We start from the raw sequence: 22,025 nt of genomic DNA, 5'->3' as shown, positions 1-22,025 counted from the left end.
GTTTGGTTGTCTCGCCCAGGGGAAAGCGCACGCGTCGCGTTCGCGCCCGTTACAGGGCCGGCTGGAGGGCGGCAGTTCGCCCCAGACCGAGCGCCATCACTGCGGCTGTGCCCGTCGGCGAGCGGAGCGTGGCCGTCGAGGTGTTGTTGGTGTTTCTCTCCTCCGGCACCTCCTGCTCTTGCGTCAGCCACGGGGGAAGTGGTGACGGTGCCGCCTGCTCTGACCACATCCCCAACAGCGTTGTCGTGGGAAACGAACACCTATGGGGCAGGGCCCCTTCTCGGTCCGGCAGGGAGCAGAGGGCGCACGAAGAGCAGATCGAGGCGAAGTACGCGAGGGATTTTACCCAGCTTCGGAGCTCTCCGGAGAGATAAAACTCCTACTGCTGCTTTGTGGTGGTATTATGTTCTTGCTCGAGAGCGTGAGCGTTCTGTAGTTTCGAAAGAGTCGACCCCCCCTACGTTGTGCATGGGCCTCCTTTTATAGGCTAAAGGGGTCACCGACAGGTGGCAACGCAGACAGGGGTAGAAATGTAAAAAGAGGGGTTGGTACAACTGCCTCTACAGTACACCCTACCTAACTCTGACGGCAGGGGACAAGGGCATTTAATGCCCGTCCGGTCGCCCAAATAGTGCAGAAAACGACCGTTTGGGGCGCCACCGCTTGCCACGATGGCTTTCTCGTCATCTCCACTTGCCACCTCGCACCGCTTGGCTGCACAGCTTCCCGCCACGTGCGCCTGGAACGGTCCTGCGGCGACACATCGACGGATGCGCTGGAGCATGGGTGCAGAGTGGTGGCTTTGCCACGGCAAGTGCCTTGCCGCGGTCGTTGTCTTATCGCACCCGAAAGCTTGTCGCTCGTCGGGTCTTGCCGGGACGCGCGGCGCGTCGCGGCAAGTCTCTTGAAAATGCCTTGGTTGGCCTTCCCGGCAAGCTCCTCTTGCCGGGGCCTTGTCCTTCCCGGCAAGCTCCTCCTGCCGGAGTCTTGTCTTCTCAGTTAAAACACTTTGTTCTTGAATGGCATCAATAGGAGCTATGGAAGATCTTGGCGGACGCCCGGCAAGCCTTGCCGCGGGGCGCTGCGACTGCCCGTGCACAAGTTCGGGATACTAAGGTACCCCTACTTTAGTACACCGACGGGAGCCCCCGGGCCTGGGCCACACACGGTGCTGAGCGCTGTTGGGCCAGGCCCAAAACAGGGCACGGGAACGCGCGGCCTGAGTCCACACCAAATCTAACTTCGTATCCACCGCGCCCTCCCGTAACGGCACGCGTCAAACGCGGCGTCGTGCGAGAGATCATGGGTGATTCTTTAATCGAAAAAGGCGTAATGTTCGCCTCTCCTCTTTATAAGCAGGGGAAACAGGGGCCGTTCCCCCACCTTCGCCACTTGCGGTTCCTTCCTCAGAAAGCTCCGCCGCTCCCCTCCGCTCCCCAAGCCGAAAGAGAGCAGCGCTCCGCTCCCGTCGCCGCCGTCGCCGCCAACGCTGTCGCTCTCCCCCACCGCCTTCGCCATGGCTCCGAAGACCGGGAAGAGCACGAAGTCGGCCGAGGCGCTGCGGCTTGAGGCGCTGCGCAAGGAGCGAGCACTTTCCCACCCCCCCCTCCCGAGCTCACCGCGAAGGCGCTGCGGGAGTGGTTCTATCTTTTCTGGTCGACGGAGACGCGGGCGCATCCGCGCACGCAGGTACTCTCCGCCGAAGCTTCTACTTCGAAGCGGTTTCCAAAAGGATACTACTTCTTCCCATTGTTCTTCTATTGCGGGCTCTGCCCGCCCTTTTCCGATTTCTTCTGCGACATTATGAACACGTACGGGCTCCATCTCCTCGACTTCACCCCCAACACCGTTCTGACCATGGCGGTTTTCGCGCATCTTTGCGAGAACTTCGTCGGAATCCACCCCAATGTAGCCCTTTTCCGCCACTATTTCATGCCCCGGGTCGAGAAAGGAGAGCCCTTGTCTGGCAGGATCGCCTGGATCTCGAGGGCCGGCAAGAAGGAGGTCTATCTAGAGGGGGAGCTCTGCAGCAAATGGGATGAGTGGAGGGCCGAGTGGTGTTGGATTGTGGACGCAGATCCGCAGCCATTCACCAATTTGCGCCAAGCCCGAGTAGTGCGCGGCGGCGACTGGAGCGCCCTGGCGGCGGACGATGCTAAGCTGAAGATCGCCACCACCCGGATCCTGCGTCTCAGGCTTGCCGGGCTCACTGTAGGGGCTGTTGGCGCGGACTTTCTTCGCCGCCGCATCGCCCCTCTGCAGGAGAGGGGGAGGCCCGCCTGGCTGTTCGGGGGCCCGGCGGATATCATGAGGCTGCGCCCGGGCCTCAATTTTAATTTCACTGTCTTGGAGTTGGATGGGATGCTCAAGGAGCTGTTCAAGCACGACCCCAACCATCCGGAGTGGTTCAGGCTGCCGCAGGGCATCGTCCCGCTGTGCAACAACTCCCAGCTCGACCGCATCCGTGCAATGATGCCGGAGTGCGACTCGCACGGGATTATCCCAACTTGGCGGGAGCCCTCCGACGACGTCGTGCGGCAATTCTTCGACGGCTTGGTGGAGGTAGCAGTCCGTGCCGACGAGCAGAGGCTCCTCACCCGCGACACCACTGATGATGAGATGCGGTACATCGCCACCAGGGCGGAAGAGGCGGCGGCAGCCGCCGCCGTGGGCGAGTTTGGTTTCACGTTGGAGGAGTCAGAGGCGGCCGAGGCGGCAAGCCTTGCCGACCGAGAGGATCTTGTCGGGGAGGTCGTTGGCGAAGGAGAGCCCGAAGCCGAAGCCAGTGAGCCCGCCGAGGGTGCAAGCGGCCAGCCGTCTTCGAGCAGCTTGCCGCAGGCGGAGCCCCCAACGCAACCCCCAGCCCAACCAAGGAGGCGCCTCCGTAGGACTGGAGACACAGCAGGGCGGCAGGCAGGCCAACAGCCGCAGCGCCGCGGGACACGCTCCACCGCAGCAAGCACCGTTGCCGCGGGAGCATCTCATGCCGTGCCGGCAACTGGGGCGGGGTCTTCTTGAACTGCCGCACCTGATCCTGCCACAGCTCCCGCCAAGCGTCCAAGGGAGCCCACTCCTCCGCCTCGTCGCACTGAAAGAGTACCGGACTTCGATCTCTCCGCGCTGAGCTCTGACGAGGAGGAAGAAGAGGAGGAGGAGTAAGACTTTCTTCTTATATTTCTTCGATTCTTGCTGTTTCTTGTCTTGTATCTGATCTGCTTCCCTCTGAACCTCGTTCCTTTTCAGGACTCTGGCCGAGAGAGCGGCAAAGAGGGCCAAGGTCCCCGTGGTTGTCATCGAGGGTGATCCTGCTGTGACAGTAGAGGACGCGTCCGAGACCACCTTGTCGGACCCGGCAACCTCTCCCCGAAGCAGCCCCCAGCGCAGCCCCCAGCGTAAGTATTTGTTCACTTCCTGTTGTGGGGCACGCATGGGTGCTCTTTCCTTACTGATATCTTGATTGCCGATTTGCTTGTGTAGGAGCAGAACGGGCCCATCAGGAACAACCAGAAGCCGCTCCTGAGGTGTTATCTGCTTCGACTACGCTGCCAAGGGGCGCTTCCCCGACAAGGGAGCGCTCTCCGGCAAGGGAGAGGTCCCCGGCAAGGGGTAGTTCCCCGGCAAGGGTCGGGACCAGCGAACCTTCGGTGGTGGAGCCCATGACCATAGAGCCCAGCACAGGTAACCCTCCTTGCCGGAAATTTTCCTTTGGGTTCTTCTTCTTCTGATCTTCTTCTTTTCTTTTTTTTGGATATTTGCTTGACATTTTCTTCCTCTTCCTATCTTCAGATCCCCCTTCCACAGATCCGATGGAGACCGAAGCCACCGGCGAGGAGGATGCACGCGGCAACACCGATGATGCCGCCGCCACCGAGGAAGAGGCCGGCGCTGACGATCCCGCCGGCGAAGAGGCCGCCAAGGCTGCTGGCGCGGGAGCTGGCGAGGGGTCCAGCGATCGCACTGACGATCCCGAGGGCGCAGGAGCGCAAGGCGCTACACCGACCGCCGACCCCTCCGCCGCTGATGCAGCACCGGGCTCTGAAGAACCCCATCCTAGCGCCTACTTGAAGGCCGGCGAGGGTGTCTTGATCAAGCTTCCCTGGGCGTCGAGCTCCAGGGCACCGGTTGAAGGAGAGGCATTTGACGGAGAACTACTCGCCTCTGCTGGGCTGACGGTAGTTGACGCGCCAAGCAGCAGCAGCGACGAATATGAGGAGGAGCAGCTGCTCCGGAAGTTGTTGTCGCTCTACCGTGCCCGACAAGCGAAACTGGAGTCCCGGGAAGCGCTTGTCGCGCAGGCGGGAGTTGACATAGAGAAGCATGCGGAGGAGCTCCAGAGCCGCAACCAAGAGGCCCTCCGGTCCATTGTGGAGGAGAGGGTGCAGCTTGTCGAGGCGTGGAAGGCCTTCCTCCTCGAGAAGGCAGAAGCTGAGGAGCAACAGAGGCTTGCCGCTGAAGAGCTGTCCACCCGGGAAGGTGAACTGACGCAGCGGAAAGTCAATCTGGACAGCTATGAGGAGGAGCTCGCCGCACGCGAGCAATCACTTGGCGGGGCGCTCAAGGAAGCGAAGGATGCTGCCACAGCTGCCGAGGCCGCCAAGAAGGAATTGGAGGTGAAGATGACGCAGCTGGAGGCTGATCTGAAAGGGAAGGATGAGGAGCTTGCTGCGCTCCAACGCGAACGCGAGAAGGATGCCCTTGATCATGGTGATCAGCAAGTTCAACTCGCCAATAAGGCAAAGGAACTGAACGCCGCCAAAGACTCAAATGCTGATCTGGAGCTGAAGTTGGTCACGCTGACTGAGACGCTGGACGGCGCCAAGAAGCGAGAAGATGACTTGAAGAAAGAGATCAAGGCCAACGAGGAGCTGGTAACGAGGGCCGCCGAGACTCAAAACACCTTCAGGGCTACGGTGGAGCTCTGGACAGAGGGCCTCGTCAACATCGCTGCAGTCATCGACGAGGAGCTGACGCAACTGGACTTGGCGGGCTTCGGGTACTCCTCCGATGAGAACCTCCAGCCCAGCGCCAAGCTTACTCTGTTCTTCAAGGGCGTGGCGACGGCTCTCCAGCAACTCCGGGAAAGGATCCCAAAGCAGCTGGCTGACGAGTCGCGCGGAATCTACGCCAGAGTCTTGGAGAAGGTGTTGGTGAAGGTGCTCTTCCGCAATCCGGGCCTCAACCTCACCAACGTCCTCAAGAAGCTGCCGACGGGTGCTGATCTTGAAGAACTCAAGGCCCTTGTCGCACCCATTATGGACAAGGTGAATGAAGTCAGGAGGGTCGACGGCGTAGATTAGGCCGCGTGTTTTTCTCCTTTTTCTTGCCGCTGCCGAACATGTTACGGGAACAATCTATTAGAGCGCGGCAAGTTATCATTGTAATATAACTTTATTCTGGGTAGTACTTGCTATGTTATTCCCTTTACTTGATCCCCTCCTTTGCATGTTTTTACCCTACGCTTTTAGGGAACTTGCCGGTGCAGGCACCCTTGCCGCGAGCGCTGAGTGCGGAACATCAGCAGCCTGCTGGCGGTGTTGCCTCCGGCAAGAAACCTTGTCGGAACTAGTCGCAGCACACTTACGTTGTTGAGCGGACTCGAGACAAAGTAAGGGCGCAACTAGCCACGAGTCGGTTCCTCCGCGCACAGGTTTTCCATACATAGCACGGTCGTTCAAGGAAGATAACTTAAAAAATTCCAAAACCAGTTGTGCTCAAACTTTGGCAACTTAGCTTTTCTGTCGTCTGCGTCCCGACAAGGCTATACTTCTTTGAACGACGCCTGGTCCACACCATTATCTTCTCCTCCCCCTCCCCCCCCCGGTGAACTTGTGGGCGAAGGAGCCTTCTTCTTGAGAAAAAGGAAGAAGAGAAAATAACGATATGGAGCCTTAAGGCTCGTTATTACTTACCGGGGCTAAGTGCTGCACAAAGTGTCAGATAATACATGCAAAAAAGAAAAAGGCATGAAATTTGACAAGATGTGCGGAGCATATGATCTTTATTTATGCACGGGATCTGCGCCCGGCTTTGTACAAAGGGTTACATGCAACAGTGGCAAGGCTTGTACAAAAGGTGGTTGCCGAAACAGCTGGTTCCGGCAACCGCGCCTTATGGGTAAAACTTACGAAGATGCTCTATGTTCCAGGAGTTGCTCACCGGAAAGCCATCTTCGGTCTCAAGGCGGACAGCGCCAGGCCTAGTGACTTGTTTCACCCGATAAGGGCCTTCCCACTTCGGCGTCAACTTGTTGGAATTCTTGGCGGATTGAACGCGCCGAAGAACAAGGTCACCTTCCTCGAGACTTCTGGCATTGACTTTGCGGCTATGGTAGCGACGCAAAGCTTGCTGGTATCGAGCAGCTCGTACAGCAGCCTGAAGACGATCTTCCTCGAGGAGCAGCGCGTCATCTTGGCGCAGCTGCTCTTGCTCAAGCTCATCATAAGCAAGCACTCGAGGCGATCCGTATACGAGTTCCGTGGGGAGAACTGCCTCTGCTCCATAGACGAGAGCAAAAGGTGTCTGGCCAGTGGCTCGATTTGGTGTCGTCCTGATCGACCAAAGAACCACCGGCAGCTCCTCGATCCAGTTCCTTCCGCACTTGTGCAGCCTGTCGAAAGTCCTGGTCTTGAGCCCGCGCAACACTTCAGCGTTTGCCCTCTCTGCTTGACCGTTGCTTCTCGGGTGAGCAACAGAAGCGAAGCAGACCTTGGCGCCAAGATCTTGGACGTACTGCATGAAGGTGCGGCTCGTGAATTGCGTGCCGTTGTCAGTGATGATCCTGTTAGGGACTCCGAAACGGCAAACAATCGACCTGAAGAACTTGACTGCTGACTGTGCCGTCACCTTCCTCACTGCTTCCACTTCCGGCCACTTTGTGAACTTGTCGATTGCGACGTACAAGTACTCAAAGCCCCCGACAGCTCGGGGAAAGGGGCCGAGGATATCGAGCCCCCAGACCGAAAATGGCCAGGATAAAGGTATCGTCTGGAGAGCTTGAGCTGGTTGGTGTATCTGCTTGGAATGGAACTGGCACGCTTCACACTTGGTTACTTGTGCAGTTGCATCCTGGAGGGCTGTCAGCCAAAAGAAACCTTGCTGGAATGCTTTGCCGGCAAGTGCTCTTGCGCCAATGTGGTGGCCACATATGCCTCCATGTATCTCCGTCAACAGCTCCTGTCCATCTTCCCGGGTGATGCACTTTAATTTCACTCCGTTGAATCTTCTTCTGTACAGTATGTCATCGACAAACTGGTACATACTTGATTGCCGGGCTACTCTCTCTGCTTCTTCTTGCTCTTCGGGAAGTTCTCCTGTTTGAAGGAAATGGACAATCTGCTGCGCCCATGCTGGAGCTTGTGGCTCGACAACAAGGACTAAAGGCACATATGCTGCTGCGGGAACATCTGCTTCTACGGCAAGAATCTGTGGCTCAGCCGGAGCTTGATGTTCCCCGGCAAGCTTGCCGGAGCAAAACTTGTCGGGGGCGTCTTCTTCAACGGAACAAATCCTAGGGCTTGTCGGAGCAGACTGCCCCTCAGCACTCTTTGTGTTGATTTTGGGGACCTTCTTGGCGGCGGCTTCGGGGAGCTCTGCCGGAAAGTAGTCACCAGTAACCAACTTCCTCTTCTTGTTCTGTCCAATCGATGGCGTTACAGATGGTTGAGTCAGTCTGAGCACAAAGATCCCTGGTTCCACAGGTAACTTTAATGCAGCGCATTTTGACAGGCCATCGGCAACATCGTTCTGGGCTCTTGGAACATGTTCCATCTGCAGGCCGTCAAAATGCTCTTCCAACTTTCTCACTTCATCAATGTAAGCTTCCATCAACGGACTCTGATAATCTTTCTTCACTTGGCGGACGACAAGCTGTGAGTCACCCCTGACAATGAGCTTCTTGATCCCAAGGTCTGCTGCGATTCTGAGTCCGGCAAGCAAGCCTTCATACTCTGCAGTATTGTTTGTCGCTTGCTCCTTGGGAAAGTGCATCTGGACCACGTACTTGAGGTGCTCTCCGGTGGGTGCGAAAAGTAACACGCCCGCACCGGCGCCTTGCAGCGAGAAGGCACCATCAAAGTACATGACGCATTCTTTACTTGCTTCCTTGACGGGGATGCTCTTCTCTGGAGTTTCTTCATCAGGTGTTGGCGTCCATTCTGCTATGAATTCTGCCAATGCTCGGCTCTGGATAGTTGAAGTACTCTCAAACTTGAGGCCGAAGCTTGACAATTCCAGCGCCCACTCGACAATCCTGCCTATTGCCTCTGGATTCTGCAATATCCTCTTCAGCGGAAAGTGAGTGACAACTGTGATCTCATGTGCTTGAAAATAATGGCGCAGCTTCCTCGAGGCCATGAGAAGGCCGAAAAGCAACTTCTGCACACTAGAGTATCTTGATCTAGCCCCCTGCAGAAGGGAACTGACAAAATAAACTGGGCGCTGCACCATCTTCTTCTGTTCCTCTTCCTGTGGCTGCACAGATCCATCCTTGTCGGGACCAGAGCTTGTCGGGGAAGCCCCCTGCTTGTCGCTGGATGCGCTTGCCGTGGTTGCTGGCTCATCGTCCGCCTCCCTTTCCGCTACTAACGCAGCACTAACCACTTGATTGGTTGCCGCTAGATACAGCAGCAACTTCTCTTGTGGTTTAGGTGCGACAAGTATTGGAGTGGAGGATAGGTATCTCTTCAAGTCCTGCAGCGCAGCCTCCGCTTCCGGAGTCCATTTCATTGGACCTGCCTTTTTCAAAATTTTGAAAAATGGCAGGGCGCGCTCAGCAGACTTAGAGATGAACCTGCTGAGAGCAGCAACGCGGCCAGCAAGCCTTCGCACATCCTTGACGCGCTTCGGTGCTTCAATCTGCTCAATGGCCTTGATCTTGTCGGGATTAGCTTCAATCCCCCGCTGAGATACAAAGAACCCGAGAAGCTTGCCGGAGGGGACTCCAAACACGCACTTCTCGGGGTTCAACTTGAGATTGATCTTGCGCAGATTTGCAAAGCTCTCGTCCAAATCCTGGATCAAAGTTGCTTTGTCCTTGCTCTTAACCACTATGTCATCCATGTAAGCTTCTACATTTCTGTGCAACTGTGGCTCAAAAGCATGACTGACTACTCTTGCAAATGTTGAACCAGCATTCTTTAGTCTGAAAGGCATCCGTACAAAGCAGTACGTGCCACATGGAGTAATGAATGCGGTCTTCTCTTCATCCTCTTCTGCCATGAAGATCTGATGATATCCTGAGTATGCATCAAGAAATGAAAGCAAATCACATCCTGCCGTGGAGTCGACAATCTGGTCAATGCGCGGCAAGGGAAATGGATCTTTGGGACAAGCTTTATTAACATCAGTGAAGTCAATACAAAGCTTCCATTTCCCGTTTGCCTTGCGCACGACTACAGGATTGGCCAACCACGTAGGATGGAGTACTCCTCTGACAAGGCCTGCTGCTTCCAACTTCTTGATCTCTTCTGCAATGAATTCTGGACGCTCCACTGCTTGTTTCCTAACTCTCTGCTTGACGGGCTGCGCGTGAGGACAGACGACAAGGTGGTGCTCAATTACTTTCCTGGGAACACCGGGGATGTCAGATGGTTGCCATGCAAACACATCGACATTCGCCCGCAGGAAAGCAACGAGCGCGCTTTCCTATTTAGGGTCAAGCGTGGCACTGATGGTGAAGGTACCACCAGTGCCGTCCTCCTTGGCGGCCACTTTCTTGGTCTCTGGTGAAGCTATCTTTGCCTTCTTATACTTGCCGGTGGAGCTCGATGGTGCGTCCTCGACGGTAGCGCAGCACTCCGAAGAGGTGCGCTTGCCGGAGTGGGCATCAGAGCTGTTCTTGCCGGACTTGGTCTTCTTCTTCCCCCCGGGAGCTTCAGCAGCAAGTGGTTTGCGTTCTGCTGCGGTTGCTGCTTCCCGGTAGATCTTGTCGGTACAGATAAGGGCATCCTTCTTGTCGCCAGGGACAGAAATGACACTTATCGGACCGGGCATCTTGAGCACGTTGTAGGCATATTGAGAGGCTGCCATGAACTTGGCGAGTGCGGGACGGCCAAGTATTCCATTGTAGGGTAATGGACAATCGGCGACGTCAAAAGTGACCCTCTCAGTTCTGAAATTTAGCTCGCTGCCAAAGGTTACCGGCAACGTGATCTTCCCCTTCGGCTTGCTCCTTCCCAGGTTGATTCCTTGGAAAGTACCGGTCTCTTCGAGCTCGCTGTCGGGGATCTGGAGCTTCTTGAGCACCGCGGAGGAGATCAGATTCAAGCCGGCCACGCCGTCAACCAGCATCTTTGTGACCTTGAGGTTGCGGATAGTTGGTGAAACCAACATCGGCAAGCACCCGACCGCAGTTATGCGATCAGGGTGATCCTCAACATCAAAGATGATGGGCGTGCTGGACCACTTCAGAGGCTTGCGCGACTCAACTGACGGTTCTGCTGCATTAACTTCCCGCACCCACTGTTTGAGCTGGCGGTGCAAAGTATGCAGAGAAGCACCGCCGTCGACGCACAAAACCTCTGTTGCTTTCTGAAACTCCTGCTCGTCGGCCTCATCCTCATCCATCTCTTCATCTTCGTCTTCGTCTTCATCCTTGTCGCGGCCGCGGGGAGGCCTGTCTCCTTGCCGCTGCTTAGCCTTGCCACGGCGCCCTCCCCGAGCGGGACGCTTCTTGCCGGATCCTCCACCACCTTCTTGGGCCTTCTCCTTGTCGCGTTGCTCGTACTCAGCTTTCTGCAGTTCAACAAGCTGCTCAACTTTCTTGCATGTCTGGAGATCATGGCCCTTGGTGCGGTGGATCTTGCAGTACTGCTTGCCGGAGCCGTCCTGCTTGTCGATGGCCACCACGACCTCGCCGGAGTTACTAGCTTTGGCCTTCTCGGCGCCACCTCCGTTGCCGTACTGCTCGACGACTAGCACATCTTTTGCTTTCCTCTTTCTATTGTTCCGCCGCCGGTTTTTCCTTGCCGGGGCGGCATCCTCACTGTCAGACCCTTCTGCTCCTGCATTCTCTCCAGGGAGTTTCCTCCCCTCTTCAGCACGTGCACACTTGTCGGCCAGGGCATATAGCTCACTGACGTCTCTAATCTTGCACATCGCCATCTCCTCCCTCATCCTGCAGTTTCGCACGTTCTGATGGAACGCGCTGATGACCGCGGCAGGGTGGACGTCTGGGATGTTGCGCTGCACTTGGCTGAGTCTCTGTATGTACTTGCGCAGGGGTTCTCCTTCCTTCTGGGCGAGCAGATGAAGATCGCTTTCCTGGCCATGGGGCTTGTGGCCGCCTGTGAAGGTGCCAACAAACTGATGGCACAGATCCGCCCATGAGGAGATGGAGTCGTCCGGCAAGTGCATGAGCCACGATCTGACGTTGGGCTTGAGCACCAGCGGGAAGTAGTTGGCGATGATCTTTTCGTCACGCCCCCCGGCCGCCTGCACCGCGATGGTGTAGACGCTGAGGAACTCCGACGGATGTATCCTGCCATCGTACTTCTCGGGTACATCTGGCTTGAAGTTCTTGGTACTGGGCCACTGGACTTGCCGCAGCTCACGGGTGAACGCAGGGCAACCTGCCGCGTACGGCAGGTCGCCTGGTTCCCATGGCGCATGCATGTCGACAGTGGGTCCAGCGCGCTGTTCTGATTGACGCCGCGCTTCTCTTCGACGTTCGATTCGGGTGCGAGCGTCCTCTTGCTGCCGTTCTTGAAGAACTTGGCGCTGATCACGACGAACTCGTGGATCTGACGACGCCGTGGAGTCGGTGTCGAGGTTGACCCGGCGAGTCGGCGATCTTGGCCTTCGGGGTGGGGAGTGCACGGTGGTGGCACCCCCACCGGTCTTGTCGCCACCGGCTTGCGCCTGGGCGTCTTGCCGCGGCTTCGACGTGCTCGGTTGCCGGGGAGTGTCACCATTTGCGAAGCCGATGAGGCTCTGAATGGTGATCCTCCAATCGTCAATCTTGTCCGGCGCTGGAGGGTAGTCTAGGAGCAGTTGGGCTCGAGCCAACGCTTCTTCTGGGGTTTTCGGCGGCGGGGGCGAACGACGCGAGGAGCGGGATATGATCAAACTTCTAACAGTGTTAGAAGGAGCAACATCTCGTCCAGGCGACCGTGCCGCGCTCGCGCCAACATGTTGACGCGCATGTTGGCCTTGAGCGTCCCGCGATCCACCAGCTTGGCCTTGTTCCAATGCGAGTACGGTGCTAGGAGCACCATGGCGTTGTCGGTCTCGCACCTCCTGAGAGGGGTGCGGTGCATTTACAGACGCCGAAGTTTGCGGGGCCTTGTCCTTGGATCTGGTGACAATGTGAGCTCCCCCGTCGGCGCCCGTTCCTCTGCCGGTGTCTACGCCACCGCCCGTTTGCTCCAGTGGCGGTGGAATCGACGCAGACGGACCAACCACCTCCGAAGCCTTCTTCTTCGGTGGCATGTCGATGAAGATGATGATGTAGCGTGTGCGAACACCGGATCAGGTTCGCACAACCTCGATGCCCCCTACCTGGCGCGCCAAAGATGTCGTGGGAAACAAACACCTATGGGGTAGGGCCCCTTCTCGGTCCGGCAGGGAGCGGAGGGCGCACGAAGAGCAGATCGAGGCGAAGTACGCGAGGGATTTTACCCAGCTTCGGAGCTCTCCGGAGAGATAAAACTCCTACTGCTGCTTTGTGGTGGTATTATGTTCTTGCTCGAGAGCGTGAGCATTCGGTAGTTTCGAAAGAGTCGAACCCCCCTACGTTGCGCATGGGCCTCCTTTTATAGGCTAAAGGGGTCACCGACAGGTGGCAACGCAGACAGGGGTAGAAATGTAAAAAGAGGGGTTGGTACAACTGCCTCTATAGTACACCCTACCTAACTCTGACGGCAGGGGACAAGGGCATTTAATGCCCGTCCGGTCGCCCAAACAGTGCAGAAAACGACCATTTGGGGCGCCACCGCTTGCCACGATGGCTTTCTCGTCATCTCCACTTGCCACCTTGCACCGCTTGGCTGCACAGCTTCCCGCCACGTGCGCCTGGAACGGTCCTGCGGCGACACGTCGACGGATGCGCTGGAGCATGGGTGCAGAGTGGTGGCTTCGCCGCGGCAAGTGCCTTGCCGCGGTCGTTGTCTTGTCGCACCCGAAAGCTTGTCGCTCGTCGGGTCTTGCCGGGACGCGCGGCGCGTCGCAGCAAGTCTCTTGAAAATGCCTTGGTTGGCCTTCCCGGCAAGCTCCTCTTGCCGGGGCCTTGTCCTTCCCGGCAAGCTCCTCCTGCCGGAGTCTTGTCTTCTCAGTTAAAACACTTTGTTCTTGAATGGCATCAATAGGAGCTAAGGAAGATCTTGGCGGACGCCCGGCAAGCCTTGCCGCGGGGCGCTGCGACTGCCCGTGCACAAGTTCGGGATACTAAGGTACCCCTACTTTAGTACACCGACAAGCGTCTGCATCCTCGTGCGTCTCTGCGCCCCTCGCAGCGTTGGAGGCCATGGGCGGCGGAGCCTTCGAGCTGGATGGAGGAGCTGAAGAAGTGGGTTTCTTCTTGGGCGCCATGGTCGATGGCGTCGTCGAAGATTTAGATGGCGACGAAAGTGACATGTTGCTCACGTCTTCAGGTTCGCGCAAGCGCTCCCCCTACCTGGCATGCCAAAGATGTCGTGGGAAACCACGGCCACCTATGGGGACAAGAGGCCCCTTGCTAGTTCGGCAGGGGCACATCGCATTGCACAAAGAGCAGACGAACGTGAGACAGCACGTCAAAGATCACATGGGAAGTTTACCTAGGTTCGGGCTGCCACGAGGCGTAAAACCCTACTCCTTTTGGTGGACTGATGGTGGGAATGTGGTGGTGGAGCATAGTACACTTGCCCGACAAGGGTTGCCTCAGGGCGGTAGCGACTACGCACGTTGATGTCTACTATGCAACCTTCTCCTTGTAGACGTTGTTGGGCCTCCAAGTGTAGAGGTTTGTAGGACAGTAGCAAATTTCCCTCGAGTGGATGACCTAAGGTTTATCAATCCATGGGAGGCGTAGGATGAAGATGGTCTCTCTCAAGCAACCCTGCAACCAAATTACAAAGAGTCTCTTGTGTCCCCAACACACCCAATACAATGGTAAATTGTATATCTAGTTCGACGAAGAGATGGTGATACAAGTGCAATATGGATGGTAGATATGAGTATTTGTAATCTGAAAATATAAAAACAGCAAGGTAACAAGTGGTAAAAGTGAGCGTAAACGGTATTGCAATGCTAGGAAACAAGGCCTAGGGTTCATACTTTCACCAGTGCAAGTTCTCTCAACAATAGTAACATAATTGGATCATATAACTATCCCTCAACATGCAATAAAGAGTCACTCCAAAGTCACTAATAGAGGAGAACAAACGAAAATATTATTGTAGGGGTACGACACCACCTCAAAGTTATCCTTTTTGATCGATCTATTCAAGAGTCCGTAGTAAAATAACACGAAGCTATTCTTTCCGTTCAATCTATCATAGAGTTCGTACTAGAATAACATCTTAAGACACAAATCAACCAAAACCATAATGTCATCTAGATACTCCAATGTCCCCTCAAGTATCCGTGGGTATGATTATACGATATGCATCACACAATCTCAGATTCATCTATTCAACCAACACAAAGTACTTCAAAGAGTGCTCCAAAGTTTCTACCGGAGAGTCAAGACTAAAACGTGTGCCAACCCCTATGCATAAGTTCACAAGGTCACAGAACCCGCAAGTTGATCACCAAAACGTACATCAAGTAGATCACGTGAATATCCCATTTTCACCACAGATAAGCGCATGCAAGACATACATCAAGTGTTCTCAAATCCTTAAAGACTCAATCCGATAAGATAACTTCAAAGGGAAAACTCAATCCATTACAAGGGAGTAGAGGGGGAGAAACATCATAAGATCCAACTATAATAGCAAAGCTCGCGATACATCAAGATCGTGCCGAATCAAGAACACGAGAGAGAAAGATCAAACACATAGCTACTGGTACATACCCTCAGCCCCGAGGGTGAACTACTCCCTCCTCATAATGGAGAGCGCTGGGATGATGAAGATGGCCACCGGGGATGGATTCCCCCTCTGGCAGGGTGCCGGAATGGGCTCCCGAGAGGTTTTTGGTGGCTATAGAGGCTTGCGGCGGCAGAACTCCTGATCTATGGTGCTCCTGGTTGTTTTCGGGGTATATGGATATATATATAGGTGAAAGAAGTCGGTCAGGGGAGCCACGAGGGGCCCACGAGGGTGGGGGCGCGCCCAGGGGGTAGGGCGCGCCTCCCTGCCTCGTAGCCACCTCGAAGCTTCCCTGACATCTACTCCAAGTTTCCTGGATTAATTCCGTTCCAAAAACAACTCTCCCGAAGGTTTCATTCCGTTTGGACTCCGTTTGATATTCCTTTTCTTCGAAACACTGAAATAGGCAAGAAAACAACAATTTGGGCTGGGCCTCTGGTTAATAGGTTAGTCCCAAAAATAATATAAAAGTGTATAATAAAGGCCATAAACATCCAAAACGGGTAATATAATAGCATGGAACAATCAAAAATTATAGATACGTTGGAGACATCTCAAGCATCCCCAAGCTTAATGCCTTCTCGTCCTCGAGTAGGTAAATGATAAAAACAGAATTTTTGATGTGGAATGCTACCTAGCATATTTCTCAATGTAATTTTCTTTATTGTGGCATGAATGTTTAGATCCAAAAGATTCAAGATAAAAGTTTAATATTGGCATGAGAGTAATAATACTTCAAGCATACTAACAAGTAATCATGTCTTATCGAAATAGCATAGCCAAAGAAAGCTTATCCCTACAAAATCATATAGTTAGGCTATGATTCATTTTCATCACACAAAATACTCCCATCATGCACAACCCAGGTTTCAGCCAAGCAATTGGTTCATACTTTTTAATGCGCTTTAGCCTTTTCAACTCTCACGCAATACATGAGCGCAAGCCATGGATATAGCACTATATGTGGAATAGGATGGTGGTTGTGAAGAAGACAAAAAGGGAGACGATAGTCTCACATCAACTAGGCGTATCAATGGGCTATGGAGATGCCCATTAATAGATATCAATGTGAGTGAGTAGGGATTGCCATGCAACGGATGCACTAGAGCTATAAATGTATGAAAGCTCACCAAAAGAAACTAAGTGGGTGTGCATCCAACTTGCTTGCTCACGAAGACCTAGGGCATTTTGAGGAAGCCCGTCATTGGAATATACAAGCCAAGTTCTATAATGAAAAATTCCCACTAGTATATGAAAGTGACAACATAGGAGACTCTCTATCAAGAAGATCATGGTGCTACTTTGAAGCACAAGTGTGGAAAAAGGATAGTAACATTGTCCCTTCTCTCTTTTCTCTCATATTTTGGTGGGCTTCTTTGGCCTATTTTTTTATTTGGGCTTTGTCGGTGTCAAAACCGGTGGATCTCGGATAGGGGGTCCCGAACTGTGCGTCTAGGCGGATGGTAACATGAGACAAGGGACACGATGTTTTTACCCAGGTTCGGGCCCTCTCGATGGAGGTAAAACCCTACTCCTGCTTGATTGATATTGATGATATGGGTAGTACAAGAGTAGATCTACCACGAGATCATAGAGGCTAAACCCTAAAAGGTAGCCTATGGTATGATTGTTGTTCGTCCTACGGACTAAAACCCTCTGGTTTATATAGGCACCGAAGAGGGTTAGGGTTACACAGAGTCGGTTACAATGGTAGGAGATCTACATATCCGTATCGCCAAGCTTGCCTTCCACGCCAAGGAAAGTCCCATCCGGACACGGGACGAAGTCTTCAATCCTGTATCTTCATAGTCCAGGAGTCCGGCCAAAGGCTATAGTCCGGCCATCCGGATACCCCCTAATCCAGGACTCCCTCAGTAGCCCCTGAACTAGGCTTCAATGACGACAAATCCGGCGCGCATATTGTCTTCGGCATTGCAAGGCGGGTTCCTCCTCCGAATACTTCATAGAAGATTTTGAACACAAGGATAGTGTCCGGCTCTGCAAAATAAGTTCCACATACCACCGCAGAGAGAATAATATTTACACAAATTCAATCTGCTGACGTATTGCATGGCGTGACATCACACCACGACCAAGCCTTTATTCGAATCGTTTTTACTGTTCCACCTCAGCGCGTTTTGCGAGGCGGTTTCCTTGGCACGTCTTGTCAAAGCAGAGATCGTGTCCCCTTATTCCGGGATTCTCATCAATACGGGCGTGGGTAACCCAACCGCGCCATTGATTACGGCGCTTGGGAGATAAGTGAGTTTTACCAGGCTGGTGGGGACGCATAGCTTCGTCCGTCCATATAAGGGGATAAGGATCCACTTTTTCACACACGCCTTCTTCCTCCTTTGCTCATCCATCTCTGTGTACTCGAGCTCTAGCGCCCAGGTCCGCACATCTCGCCTCAACCTTCCCCAGCCATGTCCAGAGCGGGAGGCAAGTGGATGGCCTCCTCCGTCACGGAGGGGCACATCAAAAAGTTGAGGAAAGCCGGATACCTGCACAACGACATTGCGCACCGGCTTCCAGACGAGGGACATCTCGTCCCCACCCCCAGGCCCCATGAGAGGGTGGTGTTCCTCCCCCATTTCCTCCGCGGACTGGGCTTCCCACTCCACCCATTTTTCCGGGGGCTCATGTTCTACTATGGCCTGGATTTCCACGATATGACCCCGAACTTCATCCTCAACATCTCGGCGTTTATCATCGTGTGCGAGGCCTTCCTCCGCATCAAGCCCTACTTCGGCTTATGGCTGAAGACCTACAATGTAAAGCCGAAGGTAGTGGGCGGCCAGTAGGCGGAGTGCGGAGGCGCCATGGTGGGCAAGATGCCCAACGTTATCGAGGGCTCCTTCGTGGAAACCATCAAAGGGTGGCAATCCGGGTGGTTCTACATCACCGAGCCGCGTGACCCTGAATGGGCAGCGGCCCCCGAATTCCGATCTGGCATCCCCACACGGCTCACCTCCTGGAAAGAGAAGGGCCTGACATGGGGTAATTTGGAAGAGCTGACCGCACTCCAAACCAGCGTCAAAAACCTTGTGAACAAGAAGATCAAGCTCGTCAACGTAGTCTAGGTCATGCTCATCCACCGGATCCTCCCGTGCCAACAACGGGCCTTCAATTTGTGGGAGTTTGATCCGGCACAGCACCAAACCTTGAGTAGGCTCTTCGATACTACGTACGAAGATGCCTGGAAGGTGCTGTTCAAGGGCGCCGAGGCTCCCGCATCCGCTACCGAAGATCGCGGATTCATCTCGCAGCGTCAAGCCGGCGAGGTAAGCTATTTTACCCTTTACAGGACACTAGTTTTTCATAGTTTGACTCTATGCGGGATCTAAACTCCCTTACCTTTGATAGGCCTGGCAGAAGAAGTCCAGGCAGGTTAACTGTCCGGCTCCCTTACCAGAAGACCCAGCGGATGCCCGATTGACGGGGCTGCTGGTTCCGGCACCTCACGTGGTACCGGAGAAGAAGGCCAAGAAGAAGGCCACGGGAACCCGAAAGAGTTCCCGACGTCAGGTGTTATCGGACTCATCGTCCGATGACTCTGAGGCGGACTCTTCCCGCGAAGACGAGGAGGAGAAAAAAGAGGCCTCTCCCCCAGCAGGGGGAGAGAAGAAAAGGAAGGCCTCCCCAACTGGGGAGGCCGGAGGGTCCAAGAAGGGAAGGACCCTTCCTCCGGACTACTCCATCAACGCCGACGACGGCGAAGAGGAGTGGCTACCGAGGGCTAAGCCCCTGGCGACATCGTAAGTGTCCGGATACCAGAATAACTCATGGCATTTCGTTTGTCGCATAGAATCTCCTCACGCCGAATACAACCCTGCAGCCCACCCAAGGACGGGCTCGACACTTCAACGAGCGGCTCCCTGGCTCCGTCGGATGTGAATAGCACTTCACTTCTGGCCGCCTCCTCTCCTCGCGCTGCTGATGACACTGAGGTGGGGTCCCAAAAGGGGCCCTGCCAGGAGGAGGAGGTCCTGGAGGCGCCGCAAAGCAACCTCCCGGACTCCGGGCATAAGGGGGATCAAACCCCAAAGGGCTCTAGGTCCGGCCTTGGGCCGGACTCCGCACCGTAACCTTCAGTGGTTCCGGAGTCCTGCAGGCGGCCCCTTCGTAAGAAGGGCGAGACTGCGACACCGGTGACCTCCGTCCAACCGGAGGCACCGGATAATTTGCTGGAGGCGCTTAACGGCGCCTCCATCGACGAGGAGCACCGCACTGTTATGAGTGTGGTGATCCAGAAAGTTCAGTCCGCCAAGAGCGGGCTGACTGAAGCCTGTGCCAGCCTTCTAACGGGCTTTGAGGTATGTATTAAGATATGTAAAAATATTACCGCATAGACAGTAGTCCCTGATGCTCAGTTTGGTGTTCGGAAAGAAAAACCGAATTGAGGATCTAAAAAGATGTATGCAGGAGTCTAACATAAGTATGTCAATATGGGAATGCAGGCTGCGCTGCTGACCTCTGCCGCACTGACTGCGGAGGTCGATGCATTGAAGCAGAGCCTCGAGCGGTCCGAGACGAGCTCGGCCTTGCCAAGAAGCAGCTCGAGGATAAGGAAGGTAAGTGAGGGAGTCCTGGACTAGGGGGTGTCCGGATAGCCGGACTATCATCATCGGCCGGACTCCAAGACTATGAAGATACAAGATTGAAGACTTCGTCCCGTGTCCGGATGGGACTTTCCTTGGCATGGAAGGCAAGCTTGGCAATACGGATATGTAGATCTCCTACCATTGTAACCGACTCTGTGTAACCCTAGCCCTCTTCGGTGTCTATATAAACCGGAGGGTTTTAGTCCGTAGGACGAACAACCATTACAACAATCATACCATAGGCTAGCTTCTAGGGTTTAGCCTCCTTGATCTCGTGGTAGATCCACTCTTGTACTACCCATATCATCAATATTAATCAAGCAGGAGTAGGGTTTTACCTCCATCGAGAGGGCCCGAACCTGGGTAAAAACATCGTGTCCCTTGTCTCCTGTTACCATCCGCCTAGATGCACAGTTCGGGACCCCCTACCCGAGATCCGCCGGTTTTGACACCGACATTGGTGCTTTCAATGAGAGTTCCTCTGTGTCGTCACGGATAGGCTTGATGGCTCCTTCGATCATCAACAACGACGCAGTCCAAGGTGAGACTTTTCTCCCCGGACAGATCTTCGTATTCGGCGGCTTCGCACTGCGGGCCAATTCGCTTGGCCATCTGGAGCAGATTGAAGGCTACGCCCCCGGCCGACAGGTCAGATTTGGAAGTCTAAACTTCACGGCTAACATCCGCGGGGACTCGATCTTCGACGGATTCGAGCCACAGCGGAGCGCGCCGCACTGTCACGGTGGGTATGATTTAGCTCCGCTGCCGGACAGTGCCCTGGAGGCCTCACATGAGTCCGCTCTGACCCTTAGTTCGGAGCCGACCACATAGATCGAGGACGGGTGGTTAGACACCGCCTCGGGGGCTGCAACCTCTACGGCGATGGAGCCGAATACTGACCTTGTCCCTTGCAAAGCTCGTGACTCCGAGGTGCCGGACTCCTCGCCGGACTCCGAACCTCCCGCGCCCCTACCAACCGAATCTGATTGGGCGCCGATCATGGAGTTCACCGCCGCGGACATCTTTCAGCACTCACCCTTTGGCAACATCCTAAAATCGCTGAAGTATCTCTCATTATCAGGAGAGCCCTGGCCGGATGGCGGTCAAGACGGTTGGGATGCGGACGACGAAGAAATTGAAAGCCCACCCACAACCCACTTTATAGCAACTGTCGACGATCTAACTGACATGCTAGACTTTGACTCCGAAGACATCAACGGTATGAACGATGATGCCGGAGACGGCCACGAACCAGCGCCTACTGGGCACTAGAAAGCCACCTCAACTCATGACATATACATGGTGGACACACCAAAAGGAAGCGATAACGAGGAACAACGGGACGCGGCGAAGGATAATCCCCCCGAAAAACAACCAAAACGGCGACGCAAGCGCCGCCCGAAGTCCCGCCTCGATAACGACAACACCCATAATGACCCAGCCGTAGAGCAGGGCAAACCAGTGGACGACGAACATGCAACCAAGCAACCATCCGAACAGGATGAATCGGACAATAAACCCATCCTCGGCGAAAACAACAGTCCAGACGACCTCACGCCGGACACATCACCGGAGCATAAGAACCTTCACAAAAGGCTCGTCGCCACTGCAAGAAGCTTGAAGAAGCAGAAACGGAAGCTCAAAACAGCAGAAGACGTACTCAGAATGAGGTGGAGCAAAGTACTCAAAACCGCAGACAAATACGGCAATAGTCACCAAGCAAAGAGCTACCCGAAGAGCAAGCTGCTGCCCGAATTTGACGAGGAGGCTGTAGAGCCACCACAATCAAAAAGCAAAGAGGCCGCCTGGCCGGACCAGATGACAGGCCAAGAGCGGCAAGCAGCGCCGCACACAAGCCAGCACATGACACACATAAAGATCCTCGCAGAAAGGATGGCCCGGTCAGGTCCATTTATGGGCCAAAAAAGAGGGCCCCAGCAAGCAACACAACACGTCAAGTGTTCGAAGATAACGGCACACCTAAATACAGGGGCACCGCACACCCAGTATGTTTCACCGATGAGGTGCTGGATCATGAATTTCCAGCGGGATTCAAGCCCGTAAACATAGAGGCATATGACGGAACAACAAACCCCGTAGTCTGGATTGAGGATTACATCCTACACATACATATGGCTAGAGGAGACGATCTCCACGCCATAAAATACCTACCCCTCAAGCTCAAAGGGCCAGCTCGGCATTGGCTCAAAAGCCTCCCAAAAAACACCATTGGAAGTTGGGAAGAGCTCGAGGACGCGTTTAGAGCAAATTTTTAGGGGACTTATGTCCGCCCTCCAGATGCAGACGATTTAAGTCACATAACTCAACATGCCAGAGAGTCGGCGTGCAAATTCTAGAACAGGTTCCTCACTATAAAGAACCAAATAGTCGACTGTCCGGACGCCGAAGCCTT

This window comes from Triticum aestivum, chromosome 2B (genome assembly GCF_018294505.1).
Source record: "Triticum aestivum cultivar Chinese Spring chromosome 2B, IWGSC CS RefSeq v2.1, whole genome shotgun sequence".
NCBI classification, from domain to species: domain Eukaryota; kingdom Viridiplantae; phylum Streptophyta; class Magnoliopsida; order Poales; family Poaceae; genus Triticum; species Triticum aestivum.
The sequence above is the reverse complement of the archived record's forward strand: the minus strand, read 5'-3'. Positions refer to the sequence as shown.